The sequence below is a fragment of the Octopus sinensis genome, linkage group LG6, assembly GCF_006345805.1.
Source record: "Octopus sinensis linkage group LG6, ASM634580v1, whole genome shotgun sequence".
Taxonomy (NCBI): domain Eukaryota; kingdom Metazoa; phylum Mollusca; class Cephalopoda; order Octopoda; family Octopodidae; genus Octopus; species Octopus sinensis.
This window is the reverse complement of record NC_043002.1, coordinates 43,570,047-43,593,947: the sequence shown is the minus strand read 5'-3', so window position 1 is coordinate 43,593,947 and position 23,901 is coordinate 43,570,047. Positions and strand designations below refer to the sequence as shown.

The window sequence follows — 23,901 nt, the reverse complement described above, 5'->3', positions numbered from 1 at the left end:
GTGAATTCGATTCACAGTTGTATGTTGTATCCTTGGGCAAGACACTTTATTTCATATTGCTCCAGTCCGCTCAGTTGACAAAAGTGAGTAGTACCTGTAATTCAGAGGGCCTGCTGAATTTCCCTGAGAACTACATTAAGGGTATGCATGTCTGTGGAGTGCTCAGCCACTTACATGTTATTTTTGCAAGCAGGCTGTTCTGTTGATCAGATGACCTGGAGTGTCAGTAAGAATTACTAACAAAGGTGCAGTGCACAATAATTTACAAGGATTATAGCAGGTTAGATCAGTAATACATAACCCCAGTTATAGCTTATAGTATTTTTTGTTTTTCATATCTTCACTGGATACTTTCTTCAATTGTTAGTTTGGCTTGCAACAGATCTAAAACATTACAAATATATTTCCAATTCTGTCCCTGCTCACTGCCATTGCACTTAGGTGATTATTTATTATTTCTATCTGGAGAGGCCCAGGTATGGAGCCTTTACTTTTGGAAATGACTGTTTGGTATTGAAAGATCACTACACTGCCAGAAGTTTGCTAAACAGAAACCATGGGCATCGTGTTGGCCAATAATATGTTTGCACATGCACATAGAGTATGCTGAATAAAGATCTCCAACTTTTGAATTAAAATCACCCTTAATACTTGGGCACACTCAATCATTTATAAATAAAACTATATGATAAATTTATTCAAACAATAAAATTTATTTTCAACACACCAGCAATATCTGAAGGTAGAAAATATAAAATTAAATTAAAAGACCATTATATTGGAGTTAAGAAGAATTTCTTTCATATATGTAATAAGTGGAGTGAATAATGTAGTGAGCTGGCAGAATCATAAGAATACTTGACAAAGTGCTTTATGGCATATTGTTCATCTTTGTTTTGAGTTCAAATTCTGCCAAGGTCGACTGTGCCTTTCATCCTTTCAGGCTTGATGAAATTAGTACCAGTTATGTGTTGGAGTTGATGGAATCAAGTAGCACCTCAACCAAATTTCAGACCTTGTGCCAGCACCATGTAAAAAAAGTACCCATGCTACTAGCATGTAAAAAGCTCCCAGCACACTCTGTAAAGTGGTTGGCATTAAGAAGGCCATAGAACCATAGAAACCTGGCCAAAGCAGACAAAGGAACTTGGATAGGTCTCTGGCTGGCCAGCTCTTATCAAACACTTCAACTCATGCCAGCATGGAAAACAGACGTTAAGTGATGATTATGATGGTTATGATGATGATGTGCCTACAATAGAAAGGATTATTAGTGAAGTAAAAGAGTTTGGGTAACTAAGTGAAATTTATTATTGCTTAGAACTGGAAATCAAACAGGAATTGCCCCCACAGTTCACCACCAGCAACTTAGCTTTTGCCCTTCCTCAATTTCAAATTAACAGAGAAGGGTTTCATCATTTTAGCAATATATCCAATCAAAACTACTTTTTGTAATTTATAATCTCTTTCTAACATCAGTCTATTAAAAACTTTCTATGCTATAGGCATGGCTGTGTGGTTTACTTCGTAGCCACATGGTTTCAGGTTCAGTCCTACTGTGTAACACTTTGGGCATCTTCTACCTAGCCTTGAATCAATCAAAGTTTTGTGAGTGCATTTAGTGGACAGAAACTGAAAGAAGTACATTGTCCATACACACACACACACATATAATCCAAATAGGACAAAGAAATATTTTAACACATCTTTAATGATCAGTTACAATTGTTTCTGTGCCAACACTGTAGAATTGTACATATATATATGAATATTAATGTATGCACGCTCGTGCATGTGTGTTACTGTCTCTTCATTAATCTTGATGAACTTGTTTACATAGCTGTCAACAAGTGTTACTGTCATGCATATAGTGTCCTTCATTTGCAGTCTTCGGTGCGTTGCAGAAAATCTACTTCAACAAGTTCCAGCCAACCTATGTAAGTATGGGAAATAGGACGTCAAAACAATGATGCTGAAGGAGGATGAGAGCGAGAAGTGATAAAACCAAAGTTGACTCTCCAAGAATTTTAGCTAAGAATGTAGAAATGAAAATCTGTTGTATTACAAAACATTCTGATGGGTGTTCTAATTCTATCACTAACCTTTTGACCTTTGAGAAAGCAGTTATACTCGCTAGCTATAATGCTCATATATTCATTCTGATGCCACTTGTTAAGAACAGAAGAGATTGCTAATTGCAAAAGTTGCACAATATCTGTTCTTTACATATTGCTGTCATCTAGCGTTCCATCAACTCATATTGATTTTTATAATTTGTCTAATAATTATTTACAGATCATGGAATTTTTTCTGAAGTCTTAGACACTGCTTCACCTATTGTTAATCACCTTGTAGGATCACAGCATTAAAATAGACTGTGAGAAGTACATACATATATACATACATAAATGCACGCATACATACATACCACACACATGGAGTGGCTGTGTGGTAAGTAGCTTGCTTACCAACCATATGGTTCCAGGTTCATTACCACTGCATGGCACCTTGGGCAAATGTCTTCTACTATAGCCTCGGTCGACCAAAGCCTTGTGAGTGGATTTGGTAGATGGAAACTGTAAGAAGCCCATCGTATATATGTATATATATATATGTGTGTGTGTGTATGTTTGTGTGTCTGTGGTGAAAAAGAAATGACCGAGGCGTTAAAAGGCATCACTTCACAAGAGTTCCAGGATGGCTTTGAACAGTGGAAACGCATCTGGACCGAGGCATTGCTTCAGATGGAGAATACTTTGAAGGGGATAAAAGTGTAAACATGCAAAGCTAGGTGAAAAATTACTATTGCAAAATTTTGGTTTCTTTTGGGTACTCTCTTGTATACACGCACATCTAAGCATATGCATATATATGAATGTGCGTGTGTGTGTATATATATATGTATATATACACACACACACACACACACCATACATTCATATATACATATGTGCTTATATACTTATATATATATATATATATATATATATATAAATTAGAGAAAAACCACTATTATGCAATTCAAACAATGATGGACATAAACCAAATCATAGATAAAAAATAAAATATAGTTTTTAAAACATAACTAGATCACAAATAGTATAAAAATAAATAATCAATATATAATAAGTAAAAATATACTCCCTATTATTATTATTATTATTATTATTATTAAATACATACATACATACATTTATACGAATAAGTAGAAGATACTAGGCTTTAATAGCAAATAAGGACATTTTTTTGTTCTGCATAAGACACCAGTTTTAAGTTTGCTGAGTTTACATTTATATGTCATTATGAAAGAATATTCTTCAGAATTAATATATAGCTACTTTTCAGCAACAGCTGTGTGTGGTATCTCCCGCAAGTAGGATGTCATACTTACATATATAAGCATACATAGAAAAATAAAAATATACATATACAAATATGCATACACACACATTTATACTTACATACATATATGTGCATGCATACACAAAAATCAGTGTGTGCGCGTGCATATTGGCAGTGTTTAAGGCGGCGAGCTGGCAGAAACGTTAGCACGCCGGGCGAAATGCATAGCCGTATTTCGTCTGTCGTTACGTTCCGAGTTCAATTTCCGCCGAGGTCGACTTTGCCTTTCATCCTTTCGGGGTCGATAAATCAAGTACCAGTTACGCACTGGGGTCGATGTAATCGACTTAATTCCTTTGTCTGTCTTTGTTTGTCCTCTCTGTGTTTAGCCCCTTGTGGGTAGTAAGGAAATATATTGACTGTGTTTATAGGTAGTTTTTTTTTTTTTTCTTTTTCGAAAAAAATAAAAAATGGAATTGTGTTGCTCTGGAAACTACGCAAAAATATTAAGAAATAAAACCAAAAGAAATCTTTGTTTTCTGTTTCGCTACGCAACCGAAAGATGTTAAATACCTACGTTTGACTACGCAATGCCAACGATTGCATGAAAGGACATACAAGAGGGAAAGCAACTTCATGTTCATTGACCGACGCAAAATTTGTAGAGCAAGCTTTTAGCATTTGTATATAATCGATAATATTATTTACTTTTCTTTTGTTATCAACGTTCAAAGTATTTACTTACCAGGAATAAACATCATTTAGTATAGATATTAGATAAATCAGATTTTAGATAGTGAGTGTCGAAACAAATTGTGTGTGTGTGTGCAAGAGAGAGGTGGACAGAGAGAAAAAGTGGGAGAGAGGGGAAAAAGGAAAACGCATTGCATCATCATTTAGAGTCAAATTTTTACATTTCGACAAGCTCTAGTTCTAACCTCAACTTTATAAATAACTTAATCAACGTGGAATGGTGGAAAAGAGTTACCTACGAGGGACGTTCAATAAGTAATGCCTCTGACCCACTTGCCTTTGTTTGATCTAGCTGAAATTGCATGTGTAATTATTGATATCTCTATAGATTAAGTGGCAAGTTACAGCTCCGAACTAATTGTGGTTTCTGATTTACAGGTGTTTGAAATGAGTCAAGTGGGAAATGGAGCATGTTGAGTGTCGAGCAGTGATCCGGTTTTTGTATTTGAAATGACGCACACCACAGGAGACTTTTAATGAAATGAAAGTAACTTATGGTGATGATGCCCCATCATATGACCTTGTAAAACGCTGGCATCGTGAATTCAAACATGGTCGGAACTCTGTGGAAACAGCTCCCAGATCTGGTCGCACCCCTTCTGCCATTGATGAGGCATCTGTCCGTCAAGTTGAGGCTGCTATTTTGGAAGATCGACGCATAACTATTCGCCAAATAGCCCATGAGGTCAAGATTAGTACCGGGTCTGTGGAAACTATCATTCATGACCATTTGCATATGCAAAAGGTGTCTGCCAGATGGATTTCCAGGTTGCTCACACTTTTCCAGAAGCAAGAACGCAAGAATTCCAGAAGCAAGAATTTAGGGATGTGCCACGAAGATGAGTCAAAATTTTTCAAAAGACTGATTACACAGGATGAGACCTGGGTCCATCACTATGATCCAGAGACCAAAGCCCAGTCAATGCAGTGGAAGCACCATGACTCATCTCCTCCAAAGAAGGCAAGGGTGCAGCCCTCCGCTGGCAAGGTCATGCTCACAGTCTTCTGGGACCAGGACGGAGTAGTGATGACAGATTTCCTGGCAAAGGGTACCACAATTACAGGAGCCCATCATGTTTCACTTTTGAGGAAATTAAGAGAAGCTATCGAAACCAAGAGGCGGGGCAAGATCAGCAAAGGCATCCTCCTCCTGCAGGACAACGCTCCGGTCCACAACTCGCGTGTCGCCAGATCAGAAGCACAGGCGTGCGGCTATGAACTCTTCCCCCATCCCCCTACTCTCCTGACCTTGCACCCTCTGATTTTCACCCCTTCCCAGCCATGGAGTTGTTTTTGAAAGGAAAGCGTTTCCCAGATGATGCAGCCTTGATTTCTGAAGTCACGTCGTGGTTGGAGGACCAAGCTGGGGTCTTCTACGAAAACGGTCTCCAGAACTGCATCAAACGATGGGAGAAATGCGTACCTCTGGGTTGTTCCTATGTAGAAAAAGACTAATACCTGTGCCAAGTGTCGTTGCTCTACTGCTATGGGAAGTGGGTCAGGGGCATTACTTATTGAACGCCCCTCGTATATCATGAGGATTCGCGCCGGAAATCAAAATGCTTACATCACGATTGCTGCTTAATGCTCTGTGAATATTGCAAAGGCTGTAAGACGTGACATGGACAGCTGCAATGGAAACTACGAAGCCGTGGTTAGTAGGAAGGGACACAATAGGCCAAAATCCGTCCAAAAACTGCTGGACAAAGAGATGCATGATCCGGAGAAGGGAATCTGGACTTTGACGAAAGAGATGTATGTTGGAGTCGTCACTATGAAACTGGATCTGAATGAAACCATTCGCTACCACTTGGACAAGAGCCACAAGGGATAAATCCTGACATCCAAGGCCATAGAGAATCTGTTGACGAAGGCAAAGCAACTCCTGAACAAGCTGAGGCATCTTATGGAGCCGAAGATGATCCGGTTCTTCACAGATGAAAAGAACTTCTGCCAAGACCATTTGCACAAACCCCAAAATAACAGGTGACTTGTCTACAATCCATGTGATATACCACATATCACGAAAACTAAGTTTCCTGATGGTCTTTGGGTGTATCTCTAGTGAGTTTGACATCATGCCGCCCTACAGCTTTGAACCAAGCCCTACGCTCAATTCAGACGGTTATGTGAAGATGTTCGAGACTGTGGTGAAACTCTGGCTGGAGGGGGTTGCTGCTGAAATGTCACATGTGTGGCAGCAGGATTCAGCTCCTTACCATACGCCCAGAAGGAGTCAGAAGTGGTTCGAAAATTTCTATGATTTCATCAGCCCCAGTGTCTAACCTCCTATTTTCCTTGATTGTAACCCCATGGATTACTACGTGTAGGGCGCAGTTGAGGAAGACACCAACTGCTCTGCCTGCAACACCAAGACCGAGCTGGTAGTCAAGGTCAAGGACGCGTTCGAAAATCTCAGAAACACAGTGAGGAACGTACGCAGCGGTTTCTGGAGTGTCCTGAGGCTGAGGAGGAAGCCGGGGGCGGCTATTTTGAATAAACTGTTATTTTTCAGCCTTAATCTAGTTGGTTTTAGAAATTTTTTTAATTACTTTTATTTGGATGTGATATTGTGTTTCCTTTTACTTTTATGCATGCAGTAAAATTTAACCCGAATACCCTGCGCGTGCGCGCGCGCGTATATATATATATATATATATATATATAATATATTTCCGTATGAAAATACTTCTTCAGTTTAGAGCATTGTTCCTAAGGTTTCCAAAGTTTTTTTTTATCATACTTTATTTAAGGAATTCCTTTCATTTCCGTATGAATATATAAAAATAATATAATTATAAGAATCAGTTTATTAGACACCGTTCAATAAATGTGATCAAATAAATAGAAAAGGTTTTGATGCTAATATGGATTATTTATTTAAGTTAGTCAGACAGCTGTTTCTGTCGCAAAAACCATATTTCAATAAAAGTAATGCATATTATTATATATCGCCATTTGGAACTCATCAGTGATAACAATTAAATATTAAAAATCTTAAATATTTAAATACGCCATACCACAAGAAATTATTATCAACGACGGCCCACTAAAGCACCATATCCAAACATGAGATATAGGGACACACTTTTCAATCACCATCCAACATCGAACATGGGATATAGAGAAATATTTTACAATCGCCATCCAAGAACTCGCACCATAAATCACAACAGAGCACCCTACAACGATAGGGGACAGCTACATAACAGCAACCGTTCCATTCACCTCAATCATTTTTTAGACCCAGCACGCAAACACAGGGATACGAGATAACATCAGGCAGACAGGAGAAACCATCATCAATCTAAACCACAAAGAACTAACACCAGACCAAATCAAAATACTCTCCAAAGGGCTCAAATTTACACCCACCCCAACGCCCCAGCTGCAATGAAATAGAAGAAGGCGTTGCGGAATTCTGTAGAAAATAATGGACATGTTATATTATATTAATGGACATGTTATATTATACAACCTTAGTACTATCCATATGAGAAGACACAACATATTATGAAAAAGTACAACACTACAGTCCGCAGAAAATAAGAAACTAAAAATAATGTTAAGCCTTTACAGAGAAGGGCTCATCGAGAAGGAATACGACTACATGACTAACTTCATTAGTAAATCCAGTCAATTCTACGGTATTCTTAAGACACACAAAAGTGAATAAGTAAGTAACGCATACAGGTGAGTCACAGACATAATAGTCAAGGTACCTACTCTAAATGACCTCAAATTAAGACCCATAATAGCAGGCCCAGCATGCGAAACTCACCGCCTCAGTAACTTTTTAGACATCCTCTTAAAACCATTCTTCAAGCATATAAAAAGCTACATAAGGGACGACCTAGATACGATCAATCACCTCCCTGAAACAAAAAATGAAAACACCCTACTAGTGTCCTTTGATGTAGTCAACTTCTATTCCAATATCCCTCAAAGCTTAGGAATAGAGGCAATCCAATTCTGGCTAGAGAATTACTCCAATGAACTCCCACATCGCATCAACAAAGAATTCGTAATAGAAGGGCTAAAATTCATCTTGGAGAATAACTTCTTCGTATTTAATGACAACTTCTATCAACGGAAATTGGAGACTGCCATAGGCACGCGAATGCCCCTGCCTCTTCTTTGCTAAACTAGTCATGGAGTACCTAGAAAAATACGGAAACCCATTCTCCCTGTACATAGAAAATAATTGGAAAAGATATCTAGATGACTTTTTCATTCTTTGGCACGAAGGTATAGAAAGACTTAAGGAATTTCAAGCACTTCTGAATGGACTTGACATAAACATTCTTCTTCTTCTCTTCCCTTGGCTGCTCCTGCTTAAATCATCAACTCTTTGTTCCTAAACTATTCCTTCAGATTTACTACTACTCACTTGCGAGGCATTCACAAAAGAATAGTGAGAGAGAGAGAGAGAGAGAGAGAGAGAGAGAGAGAGAGAGGACTATCTAAAGACTATGGAAATATTTAACTATTTAAAGATTATGGAAATATCTACAAAACATTACACTTAGTTGAAAAAGTCTAAAAGACGGAAACCTGTACTAAAATGTACTTCACGATAAAATTATTTTAGCTTTTTCTACTTTGTCTTATTTCACACACACACACACACACACACATATATATATATATATATATATATATATGTATATATATATATATATATGTAGATAGATAGATAGCTAGATAGATAGATACTTTTGCGGCTAGAAAATATACACAAACACACTTAAATATTCACAATGAAAAATTGCACTTCACTCTCCGAAGGTAAACAAAAAAACTTACGCGTGTGCGTGCATACACACACACACAAATACACAACAGCAACATATATAAATGTGTGTGTGTGTGTGTGTGTACGTACGCGTGCGTGTGTGTGTATTACGTATCAGGATTATAATTTTATAAATTGTTTACTTGCCGATAATTGACCGTTTGGCTCGGAAGAAAGTGTAATTTTTAATTTCTCAAAATTTATCTGTTTCCTTAAGAGCAAAATTACCGACTGCATCCCGAAATAGGTGCAAGGTTACGTAACACGTAGTATGTCTGTACAGGAATTCCTATTTCTAGTATTATACTTTTGACCTTATTACTCAGAAAAAATACAGATAGCTGCAGCAAGACTGCTAAAACGCAATAAAATGCCTATCCAATAACGATAGAAGAAAACGAAAAACAACAAATTAAAATCTACAGGATTGCCTATCATTTCATTTCTCTAGTAAATACATCATTTCCATACCGAGTGGATGAAATTACTTCTGATCTTAACATCTATTTTTCTAATTTCCTTCTTTTCATATATGGTAAATGCCATGAAAAAGAGTTAAAAATGCTTTTCTGTTTTCCTACAGACAATTATCCAAAGAATTTATCGTAGCTTCTTAATATTTGGCAAAGTATTATAATATGATAGCTGCTGATATGTTTTTGGTTCTGAGTATTTTCCCCTCTTCGTCTCCTTCAATAGAGCTGACCTATATTTAAGCAGAAATACTTATGAAGAAACACTTGAAACCATAAGAAATCTAACAAAGACTTTTAGCTTTTACTTGACAGGGTTTGTTGAATGGAACAACCTCCACACCCAGTACTTACTTTTAAACCTGGTACTAATTCTATCGATCTCTTTTGTCGAACCGGTGGTTAACTAGGACATAAACAAACAAATATCGTTTTCAGGCGGGGTGTTTTCTTTTTGTGTCTTCTCGAGCCATGCCTGGCTCATTAGGGTCGGTTTCTGGTTTCCTTGGCGTATAGGTTCCCCACCTGGACGGGACGCCACTCCGTCGCAGGTGAGCTGCAAGATGCAGGAGGAAAGAGCGAGAGAAAGTTGTAAAAGAGTCAGCAGGAGTTCGCCATTACTTTCTGCCGAGCGGCGTGGAGCTTAGGTATTTCGCTCATAAACACACACATCGCCCGGTCTGAGATTCGAACCTGTGATCCCTCGACCGCGAGTCCGCTGCTCTAACCACTAGGCCATGTGCCTCCACAAATAAATGCGCCCTTTTAAACCCTAACCAGGCTCATGGGCCCGGTTTCCTGGTTTCTATGGCGTATGTGTCCATGGCAGCGTTACTCATTTTTGCCAGCTGAACGGACTGGAGCAACGTGAAATGAAGTGTTTTGCTCAAGAACACAACGCGTCGCCCGGTCCAGGAATCGAAACCACCATCTTACGATCATGGTGCTGACACCCTAACCACTAAGCCACGCGCCTTCTCAGGCGCGGTGGTGGCAGACAACCACGAACACGAAAGAACACACACACACACACACACACATATATATATGACTGCGTGGTGAGAAGTGATCATCCCAGTCACATGGTTCCGAGTTCAGTCAGTCCCACTTCATGACATTATGGGCAAGTGTCTTCTGCTATAGCCCGGGGCCGACCAAAGCTTTGTGAGTAGATTTGGTAGGCGGAAACTGAAAGAAGCCCATCGTATATGTTATATATATATATATATATATATATATATATATATACTATTAAACCCGCAAATTCCCAAACGGAAAACACATAGGTTTAAAATTTTCAAAAATACATGTACATTAATGCATATTCTTTTCTACTCTAGTCATAAGAGCCGAAATTTTTGGTAGGGGGCCAGTCGATTAGATCGACCACAGTACGCAACTGGCACTTAATTTATCGACCTCGAAAGGTTGAATGGCAGAGTCGACCTCGGCGGAATTTCGCCCGGCGTGCTAACATTTCTGCCAGTTCGCCGCTTTCACATTAATACATATTTATACAGTTCAATACAAATCTATATATATATATAAAAACATATAAATATATAAATTAAAATATAAATGAAAAAACCTAAAAATACGCGAGGTGTAAATACGGTGAGTGCAAACGAAAGAGAACACGTTAACAGAAATATAATAGAGATTGAAAATAATGATAAATACAACAAATATAGAAGTAGGAAGGCGTCTAAGTCATCGAACAGCAAAAAAGCTAAGACAGTTCAGAGAGCAAATAAGTACATGACTAGAACAAATCAAAAATTTACAATTAATGTAAAAGTCCCGTTATTAGAGGAAGTCCATTCGACGGCCGTTTCTGGACTACATTTTCAGTAAAGAAATAAAGCTCAAAAGTTTAACTCATCCTTATAAGTAATGTCTCCTTCATGAGGAAGATGTCCTATATATATGTGTGCGTCTGCCGTTACGTTCTGGGTTCAAATTCCGCCGAGGTCGACTTTGCCTTTCATCCTTTCGGGGTCGATAAATTAAGTACGAGTTACGCACTGGGGTCGATGTAATCGACTTAATCCGTTTGTCTGTCCTTGTTTGTCCCCTCTGTGTTTAGCCCCTTATGGGTAGTAAAGAAATATATATATATGTGTGCGTGTGTGAATATGTATATATATATATGAGGGACTTCTTTCTGTTTCTAATTTCTTTACTGCCCACAAGAGGCTACTCACAGAAGAGACAAACAAGGACAGACAAACGGATTAAGTCGATTATATCGACCCCAATGCGTAACTGGTACTTATTTAATCGACCCCGAAAATATGAAAGGCAAAGTCGACCTCGGCGGAATTTGAACTCAGAACGTAGAGACGGGAGAAATACATATTTCTTTACTACCCACAAGAGGCTGAACACAGAGAGGACAAACAAGGACAGACAAACGGATTAAGTCGATTATATCGACTCCAGTGCGTAACTGGTACTTATTTAATCGACCTCGAAAGGATGAAAGGCAAAGTCGTCCTCGGCGGAATTTGAACTCAGAACGTAACGCAGACAATATACCTATTTCTTTACTACCCTTAAGGAGCTAAACACAAAGAGGACAAACAAGGACAGACAAACGGATTAAGTCGATTATATCGACTCCAGTACGTAACTGGTACTTAATTTATCGACCCCGAAAGGATGAAAGGCAAAGTCGACCTCGGCGGAATTTGAACTCAGAACGCAGCGGCAGACGAAATATGGCTACGCATTTCGCCCGGCGTGCTAACGTTTCTGCCAGCTCACTGCCTTTTAGTTTCTGTCTGCCAAATTCACTCACAAAGCTTCGGCCCGGGGCTACAGTGGGAAAAACCTCCCGAAAGTGCCACACAGTGGGCCACATTTGCAATATTGAATGATTCTATTTATTTTACACTGGTTACTGTTAGTCCATTGTCATCTCTAAACGTAATGTAATGACTGTAGCTTGTACTTTTTCAACATGCTGAGATTCGATATAGCCATTGTTTGAACTCCAATCTTTGTGTAACGTTAACTGCATGAAATATATATACTTAGTGGGAGTCGAATGTAATCAGTTGATTGACTCAACCATAGCATTAAATTTCAGTGGGGTGAAAGGTTAAACTCTTAAGTTCGAGATTTGTTTATGGGAAAGAATACGATGAAATCGGATACAAAAATATATTGAAGCATTTTAATTTACAAGGTGAATCGGTCGGTCGAAAAGCTTATGGTACATATCCTATCATCGCTTTGTGCACATGACAGAGACCTTTCTTAATAGTTCAGCCCACTTGTACAGTGGTTTCTTAAATAGATACCAAAACAGTTTATTGTAGAGGGAAAGAAATGAATATTTTGGTATCCATGTTTTCTTCGGTAGAAATAGCAATGTGAGTGACTTGAAAAGAAAGCTTGAACTCAGTCTTTCTGTGCCGTTTCTAGATGATGCAAAGCGCGCCGTACAGTGGGGTGGGGGTTCCAAAAAGAGGATCGGAGGTTTTATTACTTGCACTATTTTTTTTTGTGTGTTGTCAAAGAGATTCTTTGGGGACGCATCTCAATTTATATGATGGCAATCGACTGAAAAATAGGTTTCGTGTTACAGTAATATTTTCGGAAATGCGGAATTCTGTAATTCTTAGAATGCTTCAAGTCGCTGGTTTTTTTTTTTTGTTGTTGCATTCCTACAACTACATTTATATCGTGTGTGAAACTAGTGTTTGCGGATATCAGTAGATGTCGTTATTTAGTCTCATTCGCAGTCACTAAAATAAGTACCAGCTGAGTACTAGGGGCGATGTAACTGACTTGCCTCTTCCGCTCCAATATTTCAGGCTTTGAATCTATGATAGAAAAGATAATTTAGTAATATTTAGGTGACGTGCTGGCAATAATCAGTAGCACCCTGGAGAGAATGCTTTGCAGAATTTAGCAGAAGGCCAGCAATTTCGAAGGAGGGGTTGAATTAGTTAGTTAGTTAGTTAGTTAGTTAATTTGGCTCAAAAGCAAATAGCAAGGCCATGTAGGGGGACGACTACATCGAACCCAACGCTTAACTGGTTCTTTGTTTTACCGACCCCGAAAGGATGAAAGGCAAAGTCGACCTCGATGGTATTTGAACTCAGAATCTAAAGACGGACGAAATACTGCAAAGAATTTCGCCCGGCGTGCTGACGACTCTGCTACTTTATTCGAAGCAAAACTATTACAATAAAATTTTGTGAGTAACATATTTATATACGTTTTGAATGCTTATAAAAAAAGAGAGAAAAAATCTGTCTACATTTATTAAGTTATATAGTTGGAAACATTGTTTATGTGACGAAAGGATTCCTACTTTAAAGATGTATTCCTGATAAATTTTGAAAGATAATTCTCAAGCAAAATTTAGGTACAGTGATTCTTCAACTAAACAAGAACTTCAATTCCGGTTTCGTACCTATCCTCGATTATGGTCTTGAATGTTAGGTAATGACCGAAAGAATACGATCGTGAATACAAATGACTGGAATGATGTTCTTCTGGAGGATCTCTGTAGTAACGTTACGCGACAGGGTGCGTATCTCGGAGATCAGGTGGTCTCTCAGGGTGGAGCCGCTACTTCTCCGCTTTGAGAGGTTACAGCTCCGCTACTATGGACACGTTATTAGAAAGTCGCAGAAAAGTATCTCAAGACTAATTCTTCGAGCCTAGCCAACCGATAGGAAACCTAGACGTAAACCAAGAACGAAACGGTTGCATAGGTTATGTGGTAAGAAGCTTGCTTCCCAACCACATCGTTCCGGGTGACACCTTGGCCAAGTGCCTCGAGTCGACCAAGGCCTCGTGAGTAGATTTGGTAGATGGAAACTAAAGAAGCCCGTCGTATATATGGTTGGGGCAGCGAACTCGCGGTCGTAGGGTCGCGGTTTCGATTCCCAAACCGGGCGTTGTGAGTATTTATTGAGCGAAAACACCTAAAGCCCCACGAGGCTCCGGCAGGGTGTGGTGGCGATCCCTGCTGTACTCTTTCACCGCAACTTTCTCTCATTCTTTCTTCTGTTGGCCAGCTCGCTTAGCCAGTGGGGTGGCGTCATTTGAAGGCCAAAACAATGCGAAGCGCATTGTGACCAGCGATGCGTAGCAACATCTGATAGCCTGGTCAGTCACGTGATCACGTGATATATTTATGTTTGTATGTCTTTGTGTCTGCGCTTGTCCCCCCCCCCATCACTTGACAACCGATGTTGGTGTGTTTCCGTCGCCGTAACATAAGCAGCTCGGCAAAGGATACCGATAGAATAAATACTAGGCTTACAAAGAATAAGTTCTCTGGTCGATTTCTTTAACTAAAAAAACCCTTCAGGTGGTGCTCCAGCATGGTCGCAGTCAAATGATTGAAACAAGTAAAATAATAATAGAATAAAGGAATTGTTTCAGTTTGTTACACCTCTGATAAGGCCCCGTGGAGGAGGTACCTGAAGACGATCCTTCTAGGAATAATATGCGTCGAAGATGGATGGATTAAATATGTTAGCGTATGTGTGTGCGCGCATCCTTGTTCTGTGTGGCGATGTACATTTGTGAATGGACTTGTGTCTGTGCGAAAATATTTTGTCTTCTTATTGTAGAAGTAACATTACTCTTCCCTCTAAACTCTTAGTTTCCATTTATACTTGGAGGAAAAGCTATGGGAAGCCACTTAAAATATACAATCATATTATATACATTGTGGCTGAGGCAGAAAATATTAATATTTTCTAAAAAAAAAAAGAAAAAAAAAAGAAGAAAATAATGATTACATAAGAAAAGCAATTTCACTATCTGACAGACGCTGAACGGGTATGATCAAGTTGCAAAAACAGTGAGTTTGTATCTAGGACACTTAAATATTTAGAGAATACATTCTACTTAGCAGTGTTTGTCAGCCTTTAAAACTCATTCCAATTTTACAAGTATATTTTGTGGGACAAAACACAAATAAGTATGTTTCGTTATTGTCGTGTTGAAAGTTTTTGTAAGTAGTTTTGTAAGGGAAATATGTGATTCATTGCATGTAAAATACAATGTTGTGACAATATACGTTGTGCATTCGTCGTGATACTTTACGAGAGTATATGTTGTGACTGTATTTCAACTTATCTTCTTTCAGGTCAACTGTATAGTTGTTTGTATTTTAGTCAAGACAGTTGACACATCGGCAGTAAAACTCATATTTCTTTATCATATTTTATGTAACCGTAATCGGTCATCTGCACATTGCAAATTGCTGACAGATTAGGAGTGAGTTTGGCACTACTTATATGTAGAGATCCCACTTAAAAACAGGTCCTGATGGATGTACATAACGATATGTTTTACAGTGCACACTCGTTAGGGGGTTACGGTTAGGGTTAGTGTTAGTTAGGGTTAGGGTTAGTGTTAGAGTTAGGGTTAGGGTTAGTTTTAGGGTTAGTTAGGGTCAGGGTTAGTTTTATGGTTACTTAGATGCACCGGGACCTCTCAAATTAAAGTAGTACCGCTAAGGGCCCTCAATATTTAAGCAGTACCGAGAATTTTTCATTAAAATTATTAAGAATATGTTTCTTAAAGGTAATAGTCATTAAATGATATAAAACGCATATCGGGCGAAGGATATGTATGCTGGGATACACACCTTCAATGAAATGATGTGACCTCCCCACATAACGAACCGTGAGGAATGTTTCGTAAGTTTGTGATGGCAGACTGATATTTTGGCTTGCTTTCAATATTTTATCATTAGTAACAATTATTGTATCTGGTGGGTTTATACTCATCCAGCTCCCTTAGTTCACGACACTCGGTCTCTTATCCAAAATACTGCTTGCATTAGACGCAAGACAACAGTTTGGTACATCTATATATATAAAACTGTAGTTGTGTGAGTGTCTGTCCCCTTCGATTTAGATTCCTAACTACTCCCACATTTTGCGGTGCAGTTTAACCAAATTCGGGTATCTTATAGTCGTGATTCATATCGAGCCCGTCTGACTATTAGCGCGCGTCAACGATGAGTCTACGATTTTAAAAATAATTTAACATCATTTTTTATTCCATTTTAATGCATATTTTTCGTGTGTCGATGGCGGCGGAGTTGGCGTCCATGGTCACACCTGCACCTGTTTGCTTCTCCCCCTTCTTCCCTCCCTCGTGAAGCTGTGGGGAAGGGAGTGTAAGGAAATCAACGTCGTAAAGCGTTGTCAAGGAGACCAGCGTTCTTTTAGAACAACGACTTCATGGCTTGAAGACACCAAAACAGAAATGGCTAAGAAAGCCCGAATTGGCATCTATAAGGGAAGTAACTCTCTAAAAATGCTTATATAGTTATTTCCCTTACAAACCCGAGTAACGCCGGGCGATACTGCTAGTTTAAAAATAAAATAGTGCGTCTTATACGCTGGCAAATGTGACGTATAACGAATAAGTCGCTTTGTAAACAGTAGCAGCAGCTTTGTAAAATGAGAACAAAAGTTTTGCATGTATGTATGTCAGATCCTACAATCTCATAGACGTTAATTGGGTCGGCCAGACATTAATAGATTTCTCTTGAAAGGGAAAACATGTAATTCACTCGACCGTTTGACAACAAATATATCAAGAGAGGAAGTCTAGATGTTGGTAAAAGTGAGTTCTCATTCGTCTCTTTGCTTCATCCTAGATTATGTAAATACTACTGATACTTGTGGTGAAATAATGCTCAGATGAATGTTTGTGGCATAACTTCAGCTAAACTTTGAGTTTGATAAAGCAATACGTAAATGCTTCAATATATTACAAATCGTTAATGGCGAGGTTTATTTCCATGGTTACTGTTTCTGTTTCCCCATATAAATTACTTCTGACCGGATATTGTATTTCATCTGGTTCATAGACGTTTTTAATGTAAGGGTAAATGTTTTACTGACACATTATGATAATCTCATTTCACACAGATTGATTTCTAATATAGGAATAAGGAACAAAGCCACAGATTATATATATATATATATTTACGTATATATGTATATAAATAAATAACTAACTAACTAAATATATATATATATATATAGAGAGAGAGAGAGAGAGACATATATATATATATATATAGACATATATATATAATATATATATATATATATATATATATATATATACAAATATATATATATATATATATACAAATATATATATATATATTATATATATATATATACAAATATATATATATATATATACAAATATATATATATATATATATATATATACATATATATATATACATATAGATATACACATATATGTGTGTGTGTTATATATATATTTATTTATATACATACATAAATATATATATATATATATACACACACATTTAAAGTAACAAACTGAGGAAAATAAATCCTTGAAAGGGGTGTGTTAAACATCCAATTCACTGGTACTTCAGTTGGACACCATATAAATATAGGTATAGTTCAATTATAAAGATAAATATACTGACATTCTATTGACAATAATCTATTTATATTACAATATTACATTAAGTACCAGGAATATAATATATAACATAGTGTTATATAACATAAATAATTATAAAGCCCCAAAAAGGCCAACAAATTGGTTCGGCTTATATATATTTTTTCTGATATACATAATGACACACATAACGTATATCAGTCACTTCGGGGTCTTTGGTTTAGAAAAAGATGAAATTCCGTGTGAAAGGACGACTGGATTGTAAAAAGAGAGTATATATATATATATATATATATATATATATATATATATATATATACGTAAGTCGTCAAAAAGTCAATAAGTCAGGAAAAAAGATTGCACTCGTGTATTTGTCAACAGAGTGGGTATGTTATCCGAAGTGTACAGTATCATATGAAATATGGCGCTATATTTCATTCCATATCAGCTACCTCTGATGAGCGCAGAGTTATATAATCGGATTGTTACCTAACACTCTGTTGTATCCCTAGCGCGAAACCGATTGGTAAAATCGGCCGTGATGGATATGTAATACTGTACCCTACGGAATATATATATATATATATATATATAAAGAGTCATGGTGCTCATGGTTTCTGTAGAAAATCAGAAGCGCAAGTGAAATGCTTTCCACGATATTGCCACATTTATTTGTGTCGTGGCTAATAGAATCAAACCATTCTGAACTGCATTTGAATCTTCCATAACGTGATAACGACATTACTCGCGAAAAGCATCAACTGACGGAGCCTTTCTTGAATCACGTTATATGAATCCAGTTTTTAACGATAACCGAACAGTATAACACAGCTGCAAGACTAAAATAAAATGTAGTCAATGTTTGTTAGTCTTAATTCAATAGTTAATAGTTATTGCACTTAATGAAATCATTTCTATAATCCACTGAATCGTTGCAGCATGGAAGTTTTCTTATACAAATAAATCCTACCCACGCCAAATTAATGTGTGAAACAAAACTAAACACTTGTGAAAATTATATGGTAGTTTTGTGTAAGATCTGTCTTTCTGTCATCATTTACAACCAACTAGGCTAATTAAAATGAAATATGTCATATTAAAATACTTGTCTAAAGCCCAAGCGGGAAGGCCACATCTTTCTCTTCCTCGGTCTCAGACGAACAGCAAGGATCACAAACGTTAGATTCTACACTCATGGCGACAATTAAAATTATTGATCTCTCCTATATACTAATCATTATCGATGCATATCGGAACAAGTTCCTCTGATTTCAGATTCTGTCCAACGTTGAAACATTAACAGGATATGAATATCTAATGCAAACCAGTCTATCGGCTCAGCCGAGCTTAAGTTTTCGATATCTAACTAAATCAATGTGCACTCTTTGCAGACAGAGCGTAAGGTCATTACAGAATAGACGAAGAAAATAAACAACTTATAATTAAACAAATGAAGACGGTTCTGGTACAGAAACGAAGTAAGGAAATCTAGTCTACGTTTAGCAGGAAATTAACAACAGAAGCCAGACATTGTGTGATGGAAAATAAACGTTCGTCTAAAATACAACCTCCGCTATACAAAATATCAATTAACGTCATATTAATTAATCAAGAAAATATGCATATATGCATGTGGTCTGTGAGCATCTGAGACTGTGTGTGCGTGCTTGTGTGTGTTGGTGTGTATATGTATGTGTGTACGCGTGTATAAGAGTGAGGGTGTGTGTTTGTGAGTGAATGTGTGCGTGTATGTGTGTGTATGAGTGTTCATGCGCCTGACACAAACGTGATATTTCATATCCAAATCATGACGATATAGCTGTAATCAAGATAGTTTATTTTATTTAAAACTTATTCGCATTGAAAAATAAGTAAAAAAATATAAAATAAAGCAGAGCAAAAAAAAAAAAAAACAGCACAAAAAGTTAAAAAAACAACAACAGAAGAGCACAAAATAAGAAAACGTTTTTAAAATATTAGATCTAGAAAATACCGTATAGGACATTGTTCGAGTTTGTAAGTACACCTGAGTATATTTTGTGATAAAATAAATGCTGTACATTCCATCATACGTTTATTGAAAGATATTCTAAAATGGTGTCGTAGGGGAAAATATGCTATTCTGTGCATCTAAGTACAATATTGTTTACAGTATATTGGAGTCAAACATAAAACATTGAATTTATATATATCACGTTATGGGATATCATATTTAAACAGCATCTCCTTATATATCAACTGTACAATTTGTTTATATTTTGGTTAAGAGAATTGCAGTACAGAATGTGAAACTCAAATTTCTGGCTGTAACGTTTTGTGTTGCTGCAATTGCTCCCAGTGCCATGGTGGGTGGAAGTTCAACATTCTTTCAGTCTTTCCTTGAGATATTCACATTTAGATAAATATAAAACGTTTCTCAAAGGTAACAAAGAAATCGAATAATGTATTGGGTTGTCCAGAAAGTTCGTGCCGATTTTTAAAGGAAAGAAAAAGGTCAATAAATACTTGTCATTACATTTTTAATCAACCAAATATGAACCATTTTGTTGCACAATGCGTCTCTATCTTTCCTTCAACTTGAAAATACCCTCTTCCAAGAATTGAGGTGGTTTCATGGCAAAGAATTCATCAAGGTATCTTTTTACGCCATCCAAGGAATTGAAATTTTTACCATTAAGACTATTTTGCAGAGACCTGAATAAGTGGAAATCCGAAGGAGCAATATCTGGTGAATATGTAGGGTGGCTAACACATCCTAACCGAGCTGCAGCAATTTTTGTCTGGTTCCCAAAGCATTAAGTGCCGAAAATAAACTTTCTTCTCTTCCATTTTAAAGGGTTACAGAATTAACACAGGTTATAGGAACATAAACCTTCTTCCAAGAAAAGATAGCTTAAACTGAGCTCTAAATGGAGGTGTGGTTAAATCCTATTTTATGGACTCAACCATGTTCATAAATAAGTCGAAAAGTAAGCTGCTATAAATCGGCACGAACTATCCGGACAACCCAATAAGTCATATATAAGGTATAAGTTATGTATGCGTGGAAGAAAGTATAGTGAGATAATGTGACCTCACGTAAATGCTGATATCCCGTACGCAATTTTTCATAAGTTTTTGCTAACGGCCTGAGATAATTTGGTTTGTTTCCAATGTTGTATTATTAGCAACAATTACAGTGCCCAGCGGATTTGCTTATCCGGCTTCCTAGCTTATGTTATTCAGTTTTTCATCCATTATACAGTCGCATTAGATGCAAGGTAAGCTAAATAGGAGATAAAGTCAAGTCTGCAAGCAAGATGCTTAACCTTGCAAAATATAGCATTGCAAATAAATATATCTCGGGATTATGTTTATAGAAGAAGCATATGGATGTTATAAAAATGACTAGTTATATAAACATTTATTTCTTAGATCAAACACTTGTTGATCACAACTTCCGGTTAAATCATGAAAATTAGAACCCACACATATGCTACATATATGATGCGTAATTTTTAAAAGTGTTGGGTGTAAATGTGATAAAAAAAAGATTCATCGACAAAGAAAGTTGTTGAAAAAAGATATGACGTTCAGGCAGTAAATTTTGGACATCAGTCGATGTGTTATTTTTAAAATAGTAGGGTGTGATTTGTAGGAGATCTGGTTGCTAGTTGCAGCTAGTCGAGTGACCATTTAGAGGGTCCCTCGCTGCCTTTTATACACGTGCACAAACACACGCGCACACACGCATATACACAAACCCGTACACACAGGCAAACAGGAAGACACACACACACATTGGATTTTTAAATGCGTATGTATTTATTTGTACGAATATGTGTGTTGAATCACAAGCGCATGGGGATGTGTACCAGTACAGGAAGGCATGTATGTGTCTTAATCTGTGGATGTAGCGCGTCTAAATCTGTATAAATATGTCTATGTAAATTTTCGGCGATATAGCGTTATTATTATGCAAAAATTATAAAAATTGTTAAATTTAAAAATGAAGATTTTGCAAATGTCTGTAATATCATTAGCTTTATGTTATGCAGTATAAAACAGCAAAAGACGGAGTATTGGAATATATTAACAGCTGGAATTTTTTCTAGTAATTACGATAGATAAATAGATAAATAGTCAAATGCATATATATATATATATATATATATATATATATTATATATATATATATATATATATATATATATATATATATGTATACATATATATATTATATATATTATATTATATCATATACATATAATGTATATATGTATGTATTGTTGACGTCATAAAATGAAATGCACCTACAAACACACAAACACAAATATACAGATATGCAAATACGCACACATACGTATATATGGAAAGAAAGGGGGTGGAGATAGAGAAAGAGAGAAATTTTGTTAGATTAGATTAGACCATTTTTAATTTGTCTTGTGTTATCATGGATATATAGTTACATGAATAAACAGACCACTGAAACATTGCGAAAAAGATAAACAGAAACCTCATTTATAACGAAAATAGAAGTAATATAAAAATTTGGTTGGGGAGGAGAAAACCCAATAAATTGAAATACCGTAAATCCTCGAGTATAATCCGCATTTTTTCCCAAAAATTTAAAGGTCAAAATCCCTAGTGCGTACTATATACGAGGTTAAAAATGAAAATTATTTTCTAAGCAATGTCCGCGTCTCTGCTGTCCGGCAATGTTTAGTCCGACGCATTTTGTGATGTCGGACGAGAAAATACCTTAAGTGAAGCCTGAAAGCAATGAAGTCATAAAAGAATCATCCATAACTTGCAGTAAGCAACATTTATTAAACGTTATTACTGTTATTTCTTTATTTTCTGCAAACAAAATGCGCACAAAAGCTACACGTTTACATTATGTTATATATAAAATAATAATAAAGGACGTTACCGTATACAGTTTTACAAACCAAGGACGTTATATAGACCTCCTTGACTCAAGTTAGAGAAGGGGTGCGTATTATACACAAGGTTTAGGTTTTTCAGGGGTACAGCCCCCTAAAAATCCCCTGCGTATTATACTCAAGGGCGGACTATACTTGAGGATTTACGGTAGGTAAACTCTGTTTAGTGCCCTTTTCACTCCCTGTTTTTAGGATTTTATTTCATAGAAGTGAAAAAAGAGGGTATATCAGAAACATTTGTTTTTCTTTTTTATTAGGTGAGTAAGCAATGATTTCTAATATAGGTACAGGCCCTAAAATTGTGGACGAGGGTGTAGTCAATTACAATCTGCCCCATTTCCTAACTGACACTTTGTTGATTCCGGAAGAATAAAAGGGAAAATTGACTCTAACGGGGTCCGAAATTTAAAGTCAAAACGTAGTAAAGATGTACTTAAATATCTCAAGGATATTTTGTACGACGCTCTGCCGATTCTGCTAATCTATCATTAATATGATCAGATACAGATTCTACTGTTGTTCTTCTGCTTTGTCTCGGGACAGTATAATAAAACAGGCATATGACCAAAGGTGTTCTAGCTGTGTGCATCCTATCACTTTTTTTTATATATCTATGTCAATATCAGACATAGGCAACCTTTGCCAGAAAGTTTTGTAGTGCGGTTCGCCTTAAGATGAGACATGGCTCACCATAAGGCTGGATGCACTACTAAAAAAAATGCAAGGTAATTTTTCGTTGGGTGTGCATTTCAGAATACCTAAATGCCAATGTACCTCAAAACGGGAAGCAGTTCGCCCATGACTGATCGTCCTTCCCAGTTTCTAAGACGATACAGATGATTTGAGGTAGATTGACATTTGGGTATTATTCCTAAAAGGTCGACCGATAGCACATTGTAGTCCTTTCGTTGGCTTGTTATAGATTTTGTAAATATTGATGGTAAGAATTTACAAGATTTCAGCACGTAGTATCTATCCATGAGGTTATATGCAAATACGCTGTCGGTATATTTTATTTACCAAGGTGTCTTTGTATTGCAAGCTTATATGTAAAGTTTATGAAACAGATGTTCCTGATTTTGTTTTTCTAGCATACTGTACAGGATGAAAGAGAAATATTTCGATATCCGGATTGTTATTTATTCATAAGTTTGTTTTAAATCCCGTTTGGTGAAAA

General features: G+C 36.9%; 1 protein-coding gene across 1 annotated transcript in view; it reads right to left on the bottom strand.

Moving 5' to 3' along the window:
- The window catches only part of LOC115213467 (b(0,+)-type amino acid transporter 1), a 188,890-nt gene that overhangs the window by 6,810 nt on the left and 158,179 nt on the right, over nucleotides 1-23,901 (bottom strand). The gene's annotated exons all lie outside the window — the stretch shown is intronic.